At 44.0% G+C, this 17117-nt stretch overlaps 1 pseudogene; it reads left to right on the top strand.

Moving 5' to 3' along the window:
- The first annotated feature begins 320 nt into the window (after positions 1-320).
- On the top strand, positions 321-9682 carry LOC142591570 (uncharacterized; annotated as a pseudogene).
- Positions 9683-17117: the final 7435 nt, after the last annotated feature.

A 17117-nucleotide genomic window follows, 5' to 3' on the forward strand; every position in this document is an offset into this window, starting at 1 on the left:
CCGCCGCGAGAACGACAAAGTGGGGCTGTGCCCTTGGCGCGAGCGAATGTCGGCCTGGCGCTCTAGCTCCAGTGTAAACAGCCTGTAAATAGTTTCTTCCGTCTGTGTCTTTCTACACGTAACATTCTGGTGGAGGTGCGGGGTCTTTCTACACGTAACAATATGCATGCTTCATTTATGTGCTGTACTGCCACCTTGGATGACCTTCTGGCATGTAACTGTTCAGGCCACTGACATTTCGAAAAAAACTCTGCATGTGCAACTGCCAGTGTGGTTATAATTAGCGTCTGAAATATTTTTTTTACTTTCCATAGGTACCCAGGAAAGCTATATGAAGAGGCAGCGAGAGCACTCATCACAAACTTCCCCAGTCAGGCTGACTCAACAGTACGGAGTAAGACATTTAGGAGGTGAAACTCCCGTCAGCGCGAGCGAGCGCGGGCAAGCAGATAAGGTCACAATTGTTGTATGCGCCGGCGGGGCCATATACAGTGGCGGCGCCATGCGGCGCGTCGTAAAAGCCGCAGCGAGAAAAAAAAAATGCAGCGCCCGGGCAGCCGGCTCCAACGCGCTCTCAGCGGCGGTGATTTCTTTCCAGGCCGCCATACGCCGCCAGCACGATAACAGCTCCGCGGGCCTGTGACTTTTTCTGGTCGCCGCAAACAACGGAGTTTCCACTCCTAAATGTTTCTTGCTCCGTGCTCAACAGGAACTGGATATGTAAGCACATGTCACATTTTCTGTGCTGTCAATGTGCAAAATAAGTGTACAGGTCCAAAAGTTAGCTGACACACAATGTGTAATATAAATTTTTGTTGTTCAGTGTCATACACTGTAAGACACATTACAGAGCAAGGCATTGCCCTGGCACCAGTTGTAATGTTGGCTGTTACATAGAAGGGACAGGGCAACATGCTAATCAGTTTTTGCGCTGGCCGCAACAGTATGCCGTAGGTGGCAGCACCGTCATTAATAGTCTGGATAGCACTCAGCAGCACGCATTGAAATGTACATGGTGCTTCACTGTGTTCAATTTAGGCGAATTTCCTGCTAATTAATTGCGTTGACTGTTATTTCTATTATGTGTAAAATTTTTTTAATAGTTGCTTAATTTATTTCCAGGACTCCTGGCGTGTTCAGCTCCGTTTTAAAGCAAAATATCAAAGGAGAAAGCTAAAGACGCAAGATGAGGCCGCTGGTTCTCTGCCTCTCAAAAGAACCAGGAACACTGAGGAGGTCACACAGAAGCGAGTCTGGTGAAGAAGCGAGATGTGGTGAAGTGTCTCCTTCTTTTGAGGACAGCCCTGCTGTTTAGGTAGCACTCCACCCTGAACATTTCATGGGCTGTTCAGTTGTAAAGACAACACAACTACCATAATATCCTACTTAATGAATATCAAAGTATTATGCAGGAAGGATTGGTGCCACCAAAATTTGAGAGTATGTAATTAAGCTATTAAGAATATTTATTTTCTAATCATTTAAAATGAAAAAAAAAATTATTTGAATGGTTATCTGTCATTTCGACTGAGAGATCTTCATCGAGGACGTAATTGCTTTCATATAGCAATCTGCCACAGCCACGTTGGAGGAAGATAATAAAGGGGCTCATAAGAGTTATTACGGGGTGGGGCTAAAACAAAAAATAAACTTGGGTTGCTTAGTATAAGAAATGACCAGATTGGTGCTCCTCTGATAAGTGCAGGTGTCAAGAAGGCCAAGTGATGACACATGCAATGAAGTGCAAGCATGTTTCTTTTGTAAAACAAGAACGGCAATTATTTGGACATCTGAAGAAGCTTGCTTTTGAAATGTCGGGATAGCATATCTTCTTCCATGTGAGAAATGCACTCTCCTTTTAAAGTTCTAAGTGGCACATCATTCTATTTCCTGTTCTCTGGAAATAGGCCCCAGCCAAGTTGCAGTGTGTGCGTAGATGTGTGGGTCCTTCCCCATTATTGATGTCCCCACTCGGTGAAGAACCAACAGCAGTGTTCCTACCTGTTCCCGTCTTATAACAACTAAACACCACCACTTTTCCCCCCATTTCTATTTTATTGAACACTTTGACTTCCTTCACCCTACTCTATACACCAGCTTGTTCTCATCTTTCTCCATTGCCTGTCTAGAAGAGTGGCCTTTGCTTATATAAACACTGCTAAGCAGACCAGTTGCTGCTTTGAGGCAGACGAGTCCCCTTGTCAATCTCGGTAACATTCTTTGTTTGACCATTGTTAATTGCTTAAAGGCTGCATTTTCTTCTTAAGATATCTTGATACGTTAGTATCTGGATGTAATGCAAGAAATATGTTTTACGAAAACCTTGCGTTATAAGCTGAATTTTATTATTTACAGTCGAATCCGACCATATCGAACCCGTTTAAATCGAATTATTCTATATACCGAACAATTTCTGGACACCGTATAGTTACAATGAGTATATATAGCAAAAAATGACGCTTACATCGAGCAAAAATAGCAGCAAATCCTGATATATCGAACGTCAAGCGGCAGAAAAGTGCCCCCAGAAGTTGGCTTTCCCTCGCGGTGGTGGGGAAACCGGGCGGCGCGGCTCCATCCAACCGCTCTCCCTACCAAGAATGCGCTGCCTTGGACGAGTAGTAACCACCCCCCTGCAAAATATGATCTTGGCCCTCCCGCAGCGCTTGCTCAGACAGCCAATCAGAGGCTATTGTGCCCTCGTCGTGCAAGATGGCGGAAGTGCGAGTTGTCTCGCTGCTTTTCTGGTTAATTGTGTGCGCGCCTTGTGTGCCTTCTGCCGCAGTGTTGCCGTGATGAAGCGGTAGAATTTGCCTTTCGTCGTGAAGCTCGAAATCTTAAATCGAGTCGAACGCGGTGAGAAGTCGGATGTCCCCGCAGCATGCAAGAATTCGAGGAGGACTCTCAGCATGATCTTGGAAGAATAAGGGGGAGATTAGGGCTGAAGTGGCCAAACTCGCCACCCGATGCCCTCCGTGGTGCCCGACGCGTACGCACGGCCGTGCACGAGTGGTTCATTCAAAATTGCTTCAGCCGTGCCGGCACGGCTTCTGCATGCTTGGTGATGACTAAATTCCGATGAATGCGACGAAGCCGTTGGCGGTGTTGCCGAAGTTTGCAGTGAGCTGTCAGAATTGTCGGAAGCTGTTGACGAATCGATGGTGGATAAGTTTGTGAGTTCAAACAATGGTGTGGCGACCACGGGAGAGCCCGAAAACGCAGACTACATTGCCGACATTGTACCGAGCACAAGTGAAAGTGGGCACAATGAGGAAAGCAACGACGGTCCTTTGCCCATATCCTCTGAAGTTATTGGTGCGCTCGCACTAGTCTGGTGCTTCTGCAGCAATGCGGAAGGTTGCGGCCTCAGCTGCTCCGACTGCGCCTCCTTAGACAATGTGGAGAAGTGCGTGCGTCGCAGGCAGCGAAATTGCTCAAGCAGAAGAAAATGCAGGACTTTCATGCGAAACTAAGCTAGGTTCACCACTAAAGTGATTTTACAAATGTTATGCACTTTTATGACATCCAATTATTTAGCGGGCTTATATTGAATTACGCTCTATATCGAACTGATAGGCGTTTTATTGCTAGTTCGATATAGCCTGATTCGACAGTATGTATTTTTGTTTTCCAGACTGCCAAGGTTTATTATGAAAATAGATTGTAGTTTAGGCCTTGTTCCTAACAGCCATGCCATTCTTTTTGTGTGTGGGGTGCAACATATTGCATAAATGACATGAAAATCGTGTATTTCATAACCGTGCTTGCCTTTCCAGGCTCATGACATGGGCGATGCTGAGGACGACATGAGCCTGCTCATGCTTGTGGAGTCCATGCAGAAAGAGGCAAGGAAGGCCTCTCCGGACACCACTTACCTCTTAGATGCTATGATGCGCACATTTGCCGAGAGGAGAAAGTGGATTTCGGAAGAAACGCCAAGTGTCAAGGACATTGTCGAAAAATATCCTGCCCTTGCTGTTGGCTCCGTGGTACGCATTTGTTGTGCATTCTTTTCTCACACGATGCACATTTTAGTGTGACCTAATGCATGCAATCTTCAATGATTAATGAGATAATTGCTTGAGAACTTATAAGCTGCACAGTGTTTAAGGACTCTGCATTGACCATGTCGCCAAAAACTGTCTGTATGAAGCCAAATCGGCTCTTCTGTTTTTCTTCAATTTCTGTAGTTTCATGGTATACTCGGGTCAATGTCTGCATATTCTTTCCTGCTTATGGATTTTTACATAATTTATTGTAGTGAGCTTTCAGTAATACCTCAATTTCTGTCAATCTCTGCATTAAAGCATCAATTCTACCCTTTCTTCTATTCCTAACCTACTTCTCGAGCCACTGTTAAAGATCTTGTGATAAAGGAGGTGGCATCCTATTTTATTCACCAGGCTCCGTTTTCCAATTGTAGATATACAAACATCAAAGTGCTGCGAGATTATTCACCATTCCAGTGTCAAGTTAAGGAACCAGTTACCACAGCAATTGAAGCACTTCTGTAGTGTCTGACACCGTAAAGCTGCCTGGAATTCTTGCTCTTAATTTCTCGCTTTCTAACTTTGTACTTTTTAGGTCCTCCAGGAATTTAAAGCAATCACTAATGTGACGCTGCTTGATGTATTGAGAGGAGTCCTTGACCCAATAGCCCACAAAATTCTTCAAAGTGCGCAGAAGAAACGCCACCTTGAAGATTTTCTCATAGGGCTGGAGAAAATGAAAGATGGCATCCCCCAGCTGGAGCAGAGCGGTATGTTTACTTTCAGCAAAGGTACATTAACTTCTTGTGCCACATGAAAGCACTTGTATCATGAGAAGCCAACAAACAATGACACCAAGGACAACGTAGGGGAAATTATTTGTACTTACTAATTGAATTAAAGAAATGTTAAATTAATGGCAATGAAAGTTGATGAAAAAACAACTTGCCGTAAGTGGAAATGATCCTACGTCTTCGCATTACGCGTGCAAAGAGAATGACAGGGATAGACAAGACAGCACAAAGCACTAACTTTTAACAAGATTTCATTGCCATGCAATGCCAAATAGCATTTACAAACCATGACAGGGAACATGCGCAGCGGCTGATGTGGTAGAACAGGCAGCCGACTTGTCCTGCTTTCCCCGACGCCTCTGTGCACATTTGTATAGGGTCATTTCATGCAAAACGCCCCAGACACGAAAAGTGACCGTCATTGATTTTCTTGAAAAAAATTGGGCTAGACGGCTATTGTGTGAATAAGGTTTCACCAAAGTATTTTTGTTGCAGAAAATGTTTTGCTTACATGAGCGTTCTTTGAGATTTCTGCAAAGAAGCAAAAGTTGGTTGCAGGTGCATATCTTTTATTCAGGTCTGAAACTAGGTGCAATAACAGATTGTATTGTCATCCTTCTTTCATATGACGTCGTAATTAAATGCATGTTAGAATTTTCCGTGTTTATTTGGCTCGGTAAAAAAAAGCAATAGAAGTTGCGTTTTCAGAAATCTTTTCCATAAGCTTCGTTGCTTTTGAGCTACCATAATTTTTCTCCCAATCTGCCTCTTGCTCTACTGTTTGCTGAAAATAATTTTGAAATAATAATAAATATATCTTTTTAGAAAAATACCTGCAAAGTTGGCAAGAAATTTAATTTCTTGTGATATTCAAGCCAAATTTAAGCATTCAGACCCTTCAGATAAAGATATTTCGAATATCTCAATATACGCACCGACCTCTTAGCTTGTGATTCAGAAATGTTCGTGTGAGTAAATTTTGTCTGAAGCGAGAAAACCATTTTTGAAGTCAACAACCTATATCACCAGCAGGCACTGTGTACATGCCACTGCTGTCGTCGTCTTTGTGTTGTCGTCTGGTCTTCTCCTCGTCATCTGCCACCCAGAAGTCAACAGCTAGTATGCGGGGTGATCGTTTTCAGTTTTATGTAACTTTTAAAAATTGGCTACTGCAGATACCATAATTCTAGTCCTTGAGCTGAATTGTTCAGAGAGGTGGACATTACTTGCACCAAAAATCGAAACATATATTCAACAAAATAACAAATGTTGGCTAACCAATTTCCTAATTGAAATACATATTGAAATTTACACACTGTAGCTGGTGAGATTGACAGGCATATCCACTTCGAATGAATTTCCACAATGCCACCAGTTTCGATATGCGTCATCAAAATCTCCGTAAAGATTCACTGTTGGTCCGCTTACTTTTCTTTCACAAAACGCTCTTTTATGCATTGAAGTACAAAAGTAACTGTATTTCATCCCATACTTTGGGAAGTATTTCGAAATCGGTGTCATTCTGGAAATTCATTCTAAATGGATACGTCTGACAATATGTGCCGTACAATAACTAATTAGGATGTTAATTAGTGAGCGTTCGTAATTTTGTTGAAGATGTGTTTCGATTTTTGGTGCATGTCCACCTCTCTGAACAATCCATCTCAAGGACTGGAATTGCGGTATCTGCAACATGCGGTTTTTGAAAAATTCCATAAAACTGAAAAATGATCGCCCCGTATGCTAGCCGTCGTCTGCTGGGCGGCAGATGACAAGGAAAAGGCCAGAGAAGGCGCAGATGACGAGAGTGGCGGCATGTAGAGAGTGGCTGCTGGTGATGCTGGATGTCGACTTCAAAAATTGTTTTCTCGCTTCAGGCAACATTTGCTCGAACGAAAATTTCTGAATCGCAAGCTAAGAGGTTGGTGCGTATATTGAGCTACCTCACACACTTTTATCTGGAGAGCCTTAATGATTAAATTTGGCTTGAATATTGCGTAAAATTCACTTCCTGCCAACTTTGGAGGTATTCTTTTCGAAAGATATATTTATTAATAATTCCAAATTATTTTTAGCATACACTATAGCAACAGGCAAAAAGGGAGAAGAATTATGGTAGCTGAAAAAATAACGCAGTTTATGGAAAAAATTTATGAAAATGCAACTTTTATTGCATTTTTACTGAGCCAAATAAACATGGAAAATTGTAAAATGCATTCAATTATGACGTCATATGAAAGAAGGATGCCAATACAATTGTCTAAAATAAAATTTGCTATTGCACCTAGTTTCAGACCTGATTAAAAGATAGGTACTTACAACCAACTTTTGCTTCCTTGCAGAAATCTCAGCGCTCACATGATCAAAACATATTTTGCAACTAAAATACTTTGGTAAAACCTTCTTCACACAATAGCCATCTAACCCAATTTTTTCAAGAAAATGACTGATGGCCGGTCACTCTAGGTGTCTGGGATGTTTTGCATGGAATGATCCTATAGCAATCTTCTACTGAGAGAAAACCGGTGCCATATCATGGAAATGCAGCACCTGCTGTCACCTAGAGTGAAACATTTTAATTAGCTGTGTGCAGTGCGTTTCCTACTAAGCTCATGCTGTCATTGGCGAGAGAACCATGTGTACGTGTATGCCTTGGGAGTGTCTGTGCAGTAAGGTTTCTTCATACGCGCTCTACTCCTGACGATATCAGTGTAGTGACAATGAGCTGCTTCCGTTTCTACAAGCGACATGCACTTAGCAGTCCTGCACAACGACTCAGCAGCACAGAGTGTTTTAGTTATGATCTATTAAAAGCGTGTAGTGTGCCTGCAAGTGTGGCAACAGCGCTTAGTGACTTAGTCATGCGCATGCTTCTCAAGCTTGAGGCAGGTGGCAAACACTATATCTCAGCATCGGCATCCCTGCCTGTGGTTACCACCATTATTAAAGAGCAGAATGAACAAAAGCCTGTGGCTACTAGAGTTTTAGGTTTTGGATATTCAAAGTTAGGGGATACAAACTGCTGTGCACATGTAGTATATAATGCAAACAAAGGAATGCAAAAGGAGAAGAAAAGAGAGCAAGCAGGACGTTGGACTTCAGTATGCGGCAAGAGGCTAGTTCATCTTTCATATTTGCCGTATTTATTAATCTTTCTTTTCTACCACCTTGTTATTTTTCAGACTTGATGCTCACCGCGGCTATATTTGTGCTGCCCAGCCTGGTGAAGGAACGGATTGAGGCGTTTTGTGCAGTCGCGTGAGTTCTTTCATTCTTTTAGGACAAATAGAACACATTAGAATGCTCACAGCTGCTGTAAGGTGCAATGGTTTTGCGACGTTCGGTTGTACCTTTGTATGTAAACAGGCTATCAAGGTTGATAATGGTGTATGAGCATTCAATAGGCACCTTGGGTGTAGCCATGTGTCGGATATTTCAAATGCAAGGCATTTTCTAAAACCAGTCATTTATTATAAGCATAAAAGGCCTACTTCATGCCTGTTCTGAAGTTCAGGAAATGCATATTCCCACAGCAGTAGCAAAATAGATACATGAAATAAACAGCAGTGCCAGGGGAAGCAACTTTTGCATTCATTATTTAAACCAAATGTCTTGATGTCTCATTAATAGGGCATTTCCTAAACTTCAGAATAGGCATAAAGTACGCATTTTATGCTTATTATAAATCACTCATTTTAGAAAATGCCTTGATTTGAATAAGCAACACGACTATACCTAAGCCTATACCTATACCTATGTGATGCGTTTGATGTGAAAGTACAAAGATGCCAGTTTGAAAGTAGGCATAAAATACACTTACTGTAATTAAAAAAAAGAAAATGAAAACTTGTGCAGAAAATTTTTGCGGCATTTATTTACAGCAGAAAAGCATCTCTAAAACAATTTCTCAGAGAGCTAAGAAAGCAATTCATGGGCACCTATGAATCCGTAGAAACTGTGTGTGCTCGATACAAAAGGCTCCTAGCAAAGTCGAGATCAGTCTTCAGCCCCTCTTGCCTTAGCAATCATTACTTTTTATAAAATTTATATTTTTTACGTCCTCTGAAAAAGAAATTCAGCGGAGAAGCTAAATTATGCAGACAGCTGGGGAACATGGGGCTGTGCACTCCTTATGCTAACGTTGCTGTGGTGGATGAACTGTACAAGTTCACTGGCAACACAGCATGTACTTTCTGCAGTGTTTGTTCCAGCTCTGTACTTGCATAACGTTTCCAAATAAGGGGTAATTCTGTTTGTGTTAGTGTACTCTTGCAAGGCTGCTTTTCAGTACATCTTTCTGGGCACTGTAAAACTTAATGTTAAGTGCAAATTACGAAATTATAACTGCTAATATCAGCATCAATAAATTTAGTCAGCTGATCAAAAAGGCACTGAAAGTTCATCTGATGAGATTTGTTCACTGAAAAGAATATATGGGGTATAAATCAACACAAAGACAAAAAAATGTTTGCCAGATTTTGTGGAAAGAAATTGAAAGTGCCTGAACCCTAGTCATGTATTTTATTCTGAATACACGTTGCTTTTTCTGAATGGTATTACTCCTAAGGCCACTTGCAATGCATCACTCTTCCAGGAGCCTGAAGCGGTGCATGTTGTGCCAACCGTCACCCACACCAACAACATACTGGAGGTGCAATAGTTTACGGTCCAACTGGAAGCGCTGGAGATCCAGGCGCCCAACCTTCTACAAGCTGTCGCCGCACAAATGGCATTGTATTGGACTTTCGATATTGTTTTTTGTGCAAAAGCACAGAAAACTTTCGATCTTCTGTGCCGCCTGATTGGCATAAGCAGTGGCATCCAAGTGACACCACTTGTCCGTGTGGCACAGACCTTGCTGCAGCAGTAATATTGATTCAAAAATAAACTATTTTTCACTCCCCCACCCCACTTTTCTGTTGTGACATTGTTTTGACCAAGTTGCAGCATGCAACCCTCAGCCAAGGAACACACTGAGAAGGCTATATATGGAACATGTGAGGATGAAACATTAATCCCCTGTGGAGGAAGAATTCATTCCTGGCAGCGCAAAGCTAGTGTAAAAGCTGGTCCAAAGGGAGAAAGTGGTGCTCCCCACTGGATAATCTGCGAGGATAAACTGTTAGTCTGGGTGGGGGAGGATTGGAAAGGATAAAGATTTAGTCCTTGTGGGGAGTATGTACAGGGATAAATGTTTAGTCCGACAGGACGAACTGTTAGTCTGAGGGGGAGCATCTGGAAGGATGAACATTTAGTCCTTTGTGGGAGCATGTGCAAGGAGCATCTGTTAGTCCCCTTGGGAGCAAATGCTACAGGAGGAAGAGTTGGTCCTTTTGCAGTTACTCTCGAAGGGACGAAGGTTTCGTCCTTGAGGGACTAATGGTTGTGGCAATGCACTTGCTCCCCAAAGAGACTAACCTACCTACCCTTTTTAGTCCCTTTTTGCTTAGAGTGTACGCCCTGAAAGTTAACTCAGATGTTAAACATCCTTGTCATTCTACTATATGCAACTTGTCCACTACTAGGCTGTTTCGTAACCACCCAGTTACTAGGCCTCCTCTGTCCCTCCGGTTGAACGCACTCTCAGAAAAAACAGGGGTCCCTCTGGTACACAATGTCCTAATGGCTCCTACACGGCTTTCATCTCCTTGGGAGTGGCAGACTATCCAATGTGACATCTCTTTCTTAGAAATATCGAAACGAACCCTGGAGGCACACATATATTCGCATTTTCTGGAACTCGAGGAGAAGTACTCATGTGATGAATTTTACACAGATGCTTCGAATTCGCCAGCTGGTGTTGCTTATGCAGCTCTGGGACCCTCATTTTCAACATCTGGAGCACTAAACCCACACCAGTATCTTTACAGCGGAAGCATACGCCATTCTTAAGGCTATTCAACACACACGGCTCACAAATATCGCTAAGGCTGTTGTCTTCACAGACTCATTAAGTGTAGTGAGAGCCCTAATTAGCCTACGAAAACCCCCGCAGTCTGCATCAGCAGGCGTTTGGTGTGTTGCGACACCACGTACCCGAGCACACGAGGGTTGGACCCTCCCGCGTCTAACCGTGCACGGCTTAGCCGTGTCCGGGGAAAAGGGGATCCTGGGGGTTGTGCCAATGCCGGGTGTTTTGGACCTTTACGGCCCCTCGGCCGCGGCAACACACTGCTTTGGCCTCGGCTTCACGTAGACGGCACCCCCGGATTGACCCACCCGGGGGAAATCGGTAGTTGCCTTTTCCTGTCTCTCTCTCCCTCCAGCCTTCGTCTTTCTTTCACTTTTCATCTTTCCTGTCTTCTCCTGGCTTCCCTTCCCATTTTTCGAGGCAGCAAGGGTTAACCTTGTGCGAATAGCCAACCTAGGTTATCTCATATTTTGGTTATAGTGATAACGTACAGCTCGCGTTTTGCGGGATCTATTTTTTATAGTCCCTGTAGCATCCCCAATAAGGGCTCCACTGTGGGTGGCTGGCGTTATTGCCGAAAATTAAATTCTTCTATGGCACACTCCTTCCTACCCCTCCCTGATGGCGCTCAGAAAAGAGGGCGCACCGAAGATGTATTCAAGATCGTTGGTCGTGAAAGACCCGACTTCTCACGATTTCACGTCATTCACTGGGAAAAGTCACATACACAAGTACGCACAATCTCCCCATTTCTAGTTTCAAAGTCTTTAACTGAGGCTCTTGGTCATGGTTACAAGGCAACAAGAATGGCAAGTGGCGATATCATCTTGGAGCTCCACGATCTGAAACAATTCGAAACGTTACCCAGTCTCGTGTTATTTGGGGACGTTCAAGTGACAGTGACTCCGCACCGCGGTGTTGTCTCAGACGATGATTTTCTTCAGCTGACAGAGGCAAAGCTCTTGGAGGGCTTTAGTGAGCAGAATGTTGTCAATGTAAAAAGAATAAAGATAAGGCGCAATGTTAAACAAATTGCGACCAAACACCTAATACTCACCTTCAGTTCAAGTGTCCTGCCTGAGTCAATCGAGGCCGGGTACATCAAGCTCCGTGTTAGGCCGTACGTGCCGAATCCGCTCCGATGTTTCAAATGCCAGCGTTTTGGCCACAGCTCGCAGAGCTGCCGAGGCCGCCAAACTTGTGCGAAATGCAGTGCCCACGAACACACCACTGAAGCTTGTGAGAACGCTCTCCACTGTGTAAGCTGTGAAGGGGAGCACACCGCGTACCCGCGGTCGTGCCCATCCTGGAAAAAAGAAAAAGAAATTGTAACTATCAAAGTAACAGAGAATATATCATTCAAGGAGGCACGCAGGCGGTTTTCATACATGCCCGAGAAAACCTTTGCCGATGTGACGCGTGAAGGGGCGGCGTCACAACGGCCTCCGGCGGCTGTCCGACCCACAGGCAGTGAGTTGGCAGTTACGCCATCTGCCCCCGCGGCGGCTGCAGCTAGCGCTTCTCCGTCAACCCAGCAGAGGGTCCATCGACCCCGAAGGTGGGCGCAGTCAAGCCTGCCCCAACCTCCCCGGCCCCTTCTAGCGCTGGCAACAGCCGGCGCAGCCAAGTCCTGCAGGGTGCCCCATCGACCTCCGGGCTGGTGGGCGCAGGGGTCTTGCCCTCCGAGGCGCGACACTCTCGGAAAACTTCTCGCTAAGAGCGCGTGTCCGGCACCTCACAAGAGGCAATGGACACTACACCTATCCTCACGGCGCACCAAGCGCCTAAGGAGCGGCGAGGCTCCCTCGAACGCTCCAGAAAGGGCAAAACTCCCGTTACAGGGCCTTGAAAGAGCTCTGTAATTTAATCTCTGTAATCTCTATAATCACTACTTCTGTTTCTGTACACACAGCACCCATATTACTTCTAATATGGTTACACAAATTATTCAATGGAATGTCAGAGGCCTTCTTAGAAACCTTGGTGATGTGCAAGAACTCATCCACAAACACAATCCAAAAGTGCTGCGTTTACAGGAAACACTTAAAATCCAAACACACAAACTTCCTCCTACAGTATGTTACGTTTCGCAAAGATCGCGATGATGCTATCGCATCATAGGGCGGCGTTGCCATTCTTATTCATGAAAACATAGCGTGTCAACGTTTGCAGCTACAAACGTCCCTTGAAGCAGTGGCGGTTCGAGTTGTTCTCCTAAACATGCTCATCATCGTTTGCCCACTTTACGTACCCACACACTACCAACTAAACAAACATGAATTTCATTCCTTTATAGATTAATTGCCAGAAGCTTATGTTGTTCTGGGTGATTTCAATGCGCGCAGCTGCCTGTGGGGCGACTCTCGTATAGATGCGCGAGGTCGTCTTGTTGAACAGTTCCTGTTTTTCTTCTGGTGCGTGCCTTCTGAATAAGAAGGAACCCATATATTATTGTCTTCCGAACAAAAGCTTTTCTTCAATTGATCTCAGCATAGTTTCCTGCCCGTCTGTACTGTCTCAACTCGAATGGGAAGTCACGAACAATCCTTACGGAAGCGACCACTTCCCCATACTGCTAAGAACATCTCAAGAAAACGAATATCCACCACAGGCACCTACGTTGGAGATTGATACAGCCGACTGGGAGAAATTTCGAACTCTTACAAGTATCTCATCGGCTAACACGTCTTCGTTAGGTATAGATGCTGCTGTGGAGTATTTTACAGCCTTCATAATAGATGTCGCATCTAAATGCATATCAATAGTAAATGGCTGGGCATGCAAACGGCGTGTCCTGTGGTGGAACGACGAATATAGGATTGCTCGCAGGAAACAGAACAAAGCGTGGGTGTTGTTCCGCGCTTCTCCCACTGCGGAGAATCTTATTAAATTTAAGAAAGTAAAGTCTCAAGGAAGGAGAACGCGCCGACAGGCCAGACGAGAGTTGGCAGAAGTTGTTATCGGGCATCAACTCATATGCAGATAAAGCCAAAATCTGGAATAAGGTTAATAGCATAAGAGGGCGACAAACATATTCCCACCCTTTGGTAAACACACAAGGCGATACCCTGCAAGACCAGGCAGATTAACTTGGGTAGCATTTTGAAAGTGTGTCAAGCTCAAAAAATTATTCACAATCCTTTCTCAAATACAAACAAATAGAAGAATGTAAGCTATTCATCAGAAAATGTCGACAGAATGAATCATACAACCGTCCTTTTAGCATTGCCGAGTTGAGAGCTGCCTTGTGCGCATGCAAGAGCTCTGCACCGGGATCTGACAGAATCATGTATGACCCTTCCTCAGTGGCAAGTTACCGCCCGATAGCCCTCACAAGTTGCCTATTTAAGGTATTTGAAAAAATGATTATTCGGCGACTCATTCATTTCCTTGAACTGAGAAAAATACTTGATCACTATCAGTGTGGCTTTAGAAAAGGGCCGTCCACAACTGATCATCTTATACGCATTGAAGGAAATATCCGCGATGCATTTGTACATAGACAGTTCTTCTTATCGATATTCCTCGATATGGAGAAGGCGTACGACACAACGTGGCGATACGGGATCTTGCGAGACTTGTCAGGGATGGGCATTCGTGGAAATATGCTAAACATACTAGAAAGCTATCTGTCCACTCGTACCTTCTACGTGCAAATCGGCAATGTATTTTCGTGACCTTTTACACAAGAAACTGGTGTACCCCAAGGAGGTGTGCTTAGCTGCACGCTCTTTGAAGATGAACAGGCTTCGGGATTCATTACCGCCAGCCATTTTTTATTCTATTTACGTAGATGACATACAAATAGGTTTCAAATCCTGCAGCCTTGCAGTGTGTGAGAGGCAAGTACAACAGGGCCTGAACAAAGTATCCAAGTGGGCAGACGAAAACGGATTTAAAGTGAACCCGAACAAAAGTTCTTGTGTGCTTTTCACAAGAAAGAGAGGGCTCATTCCAGATCCCAATATCGAAATGTATGGTCAGCGAATCCCTGTGAACAAAGAGCACAAGTTCTTAGGCATCATACTTGACTCTAAAACTAACATTTATTCCACGCATAAAGTATCTCAAGGTGAAATGCTTAAAAACAATGAACTTACTGAAAATTTTATCCCACACAACATGGGGCAGTGACAGAAATGTTTGATGTATCTCCACAAGAGCCTAATTCAATCACGATTGGACTACGGTGCCGTGATCTATAATTCTGCCGCTCCGAGCGTGCTAAAGATGCTAGATCTGGTCTACCATCTAGGAATCCGACTGGCCACTGGCGCTTACAGAACAAGTCCCATTGAAAGTTTATCTCTAGAATCAAATGAGTGGTCACTCCATCTGCAGAGAACATGCATCAGCCAAACATAATTTCTGAAAGTCCACTCTAATCCTCAACATCCGTCTTTTAATACCATTAACGATATGACATATGCTACACTATTTCGTAATCGTCCCTCTGTAAGACAGCCCTTTTCACTTCGTGTCCGGGAGCTTAGTGCTGAAATGAATGTTCCACTCCTCAAACATCGTTTAATGCCTCCAGCTAAGCTGGTACCACCTTAGGAGTGGCAGCTGATACAATGCGATTTAACTTTCATGCAAGTTACAAAGCGCGCCCCAGATATAGAAATCCGAATGCATTTCCTGGAACTCCAGTACAAGTACTCCTGCACGGAGTTCTACACAGACGCATCGAAGTCACGCGAGGGGGTGTCCTATGCAGCCGTCGGTCCATCATTCTTGGAATCCGATGTACTGCATCCGGAAACAAGCATCTTTACGGCTGAGGCCTACGCACTATTGTCGGCTGTGCAGCATATAAGGAAAACGAAACAAAAAGTCTGTTATATATACGGACTCCCTAAGTGCTGTGAAGGCCTTGATGTCATTTTGTAAGCATAAAAATCCATTAATCAATGAACTGTATTCCGTCCTATGTAAAGAGTATATATGTAACCAGCATGTCATCATATGCTGGGTGCCGGGTCATAGGGCATCGAAGGTAACGTTCTGGCGGACCAGATGGCCACATCAATTGCATCGTATTCTGTTAATCCTACCGCCGCAGTCCCTGTCACAGATCTGAAGCCCTTCTTGCGCACGAAACTGCGAAAATACTGCCAACGCTTGTGGGCCCTGGAAACAAATAATAAGCTGCATGTAATAAAGCCACAATTAGATTTCTGGCCTCCTGTAACAAAATCACGCCAGACTGATGTCCGATTCTGTCGTCTAAAATAGGACACACATTTGGCACACATAACATTTTACTCACCGGAAACGAGCCTCCAACCTGTTGTAGATGCGGGGAGAGGTTGACCGTCCTCCACGTCCTCCTGGAGTGTCGGAAAGCCGAATCTGAAAGAAAGAAACATTTTCCCTTAGCATACCGGCAACACATTCCCCTTTATCCTGTGATGTTACTCAGCCCAGAACCGCTCTTTGACACCAACGCAGTCCTAGGTTTTCTGAAAGATGTTGTGCTACATGTTATTAGCCCCATTAGTTCGTAGCGCCTCCTCTATCAAGAGGATAGCGCTGTATTATATTGTTTAGTATAGCGCATGCCTCTAGGCCCTTGTGTTTCAAGGGCTTTGGCGAGGCAGTAGTGCTTTAGGCAATTTTAGCATTTCGCAAAATTTCATAGTACCCTCATTAATCATTGCCATAATTTTATTACGTGTAGATTTTGTGCAATTTACACCAACTCTTTTAGGCCCCTCTACAGCCACGTCACATTAAATTCACAGAACCCATCAGACCACTACAAATACATTACCACTAGCATGGCGCTTTTTGGCCATACCTGGCCCTTGCGCCATTAAACCTGAAACATCATCATCATCATCATGCTGTCAGTGCGTCTTGACGTCGGAATGAAAACGATGCCTTCATCAGGCTTTAATGTGGTCGACAGATATCTCCGCTCCCGAAACAGCTTCTCCTTCTAGTGTATTCAAGAAGAAAAAAAGGAAAAGTGGATGGAAGTACAAAACGGTCCTTTCCAATAAGGTTGCGCAGCGAAGGCGAAAGCGGAGAAGCCGTCTTACGTTCAGGTTATACACCAACAAACAAGTAAATATTTTTTACCAGTGAACAGGATAAAACGCCTTTTTTTAACTGTGTATTCAAAATAAAACTGTACCAACCTGTTCAAAGTCCCATTAAAATAAAATTTTGACTAGTGTTTCGGTAAATCAGTGTTGTTTGTCGATTATACTTTAGGTTTTTGACCTCGTAATTATTTGCGGCGTTAGTGGTAAAATAATTAAACGTCGAATTCATAGACAGCGCTAAATATCGCCTGAAAGCTGCGTTAATGTAAAAATAAGAAAACGTACTCTGATTTTGTTGTTACATGTGGCGCGCTACTATTCTAATCAATAAATTATAAGCATGACATCCAGAGCTCATACTGGCTTGGAT

The sequence above is a fragment of the Dermacentor variabilis genome, chromosome 8, assembly GCF_050947875.1.
Source record: "Dermacentor variabilis isolate Ectoservices chromosome 8, ASM5094787v1, whole genome shotgun sequence".
Taxonomy (NCBI): Eukaryota; Metazoa; Arthropoda; class Arachnida; order Ixodida; family Ixodidae; genus Dermacentor; species Dermacentor variabilis.